The 1,372-nt window shown below is 45.6% G+C and overlaps 1 pseudogene; it reads right to left on the minus strand.

Annotated features, from left to right (window-relative positions):
- Positions 1-510, minus strand: part of LOC102835573 — a 29,892-nt pseudogene extending 29,382 nt beyond the window's left edge.
- Between the last annotated feature and the right edge of the window lie 862 nt (positions 511-1,372).

Consider the following 1,372-nt stretch of genomic DNA (forward strand, 5'->3'; position numbering starts at 1 on the left):
GGAGCCCGTCTGGCCCTGAGGCAGTTCCATGTTGAGGTCGAGGCCGGCCTCCTCTGCCATCTCCTGGAGCAGCATATCCACTTGGTTCTGAGGAGTGGTCAGCGTCCTTGTGCTGCTCATTGTGTCCTTCCATTTGCTGCATCTGGACGTCCAGCGTCTCAAATTGGTGCTCGAGTTTGTCCATCAAGGCAGAGATCTTCTCCAAATTCATTGTTTTCAATGTCGCGTCAAACGATTAAACCACACCGGCCATCCATTTGGTCACTTTGCCCATCGTCACCACCATCTGGACTCTGGCAAGCCACGGCATGGACCCGCGCACTCATTCTCAAGAAATTCACCGCCTGGTTCTTCTGGCGGATGTTCGGCGTGTATCCTCGCAACTTCCATGTTGCCCTTCTGAATGGCCTTTTTAATCTTGGCCTTTTCCTCTTTATAGCATTTCTTCGCACTCCTGCTCAGTTCTTTGGCGGCGAACTTGAGGTTGAACAGGTGTTTCTCCATATTGGAAATGGTTTGGCAGTTTCTCTGGGCCCGTGGCCTGGGTCGAGATCAGAGCGGCAAGGAGGGAGGAGAAGGAAAGTCCGTTCCCGGCCGCCGTTCCTTCGTTTTTCCAAGCCATATATTTTTAATCATCACATAGGTATGTGAGAGTTTGGACAACAAATAAGGGAAATTGAAGAAGAATCTATATATTAGAATTATGGTTTTGGTAAAAAAAAAAATATATATGACTGCCAGAAGAACTAATAAATCTGTCTTGGAAGAAGCATAGCTAGAATGCTTCTTAGAAGTGAGGATGAAGAGTTTGTTTCTCATTCTTTGGGCATGTTGTCAGAAGGGATCAGACTCTGGAGAACAGACCTTATGTTTGGTAATGTGGGAGGGTCAGTGAACAAGAGGAAGGCCCCTGGGAATGGATTGACACAGTGGAAGCAACAATGGGCTCAACTATACCAAGAGTTGTAAAGATGGTACAGGACCAGGCAGTGTTTCATTCTGCTAGGCAGAAGGTCACTATGAGTTGGAACCAACTATCTAACAACAACAATACATATTGTTAAGCAACATCGGTTACACGTTCCATAATGTGTCAGCATTCTCATTTCCGTTCTGGTTATTCTATTTCCATTACTCTAGCTCCCCTACTCTCCCCTTCTTCTCCTCATCTTCTCATCTTTGCTTTAAAGTAAACGTTGAAGGTTTGGTCACATATAGATGCATTTTTTTAAAGGAGCACCTGAAAGGTGACCTCTGAGAGTGGCTTCAGTTCCAAGCTTAATGGATATTTCAGGGTGATAGTCTCGGGGGTTCCTCTAGTCTCTACTAGCCCAGTAAGTTGGCCTTTTTAAGGACTTTTTGTTTTGTTTTA

Source organism: Chrysochloris asiatica, unplaced genomic scaffold (genome assembly GCF_000296735.1).
Source record: "Chrysochloris asiatica unplaced genomic scaffold, ChrAsi1.0 scaffold00054, whole genome shotgun sequence".
NCBI classification, from domain to species: Eukaryota; Metazoa; Chordata; class Mammalia; order Afrosoricida; family Chrysochloridae; genus Chrysochloris; species Chrysochloris asiatica.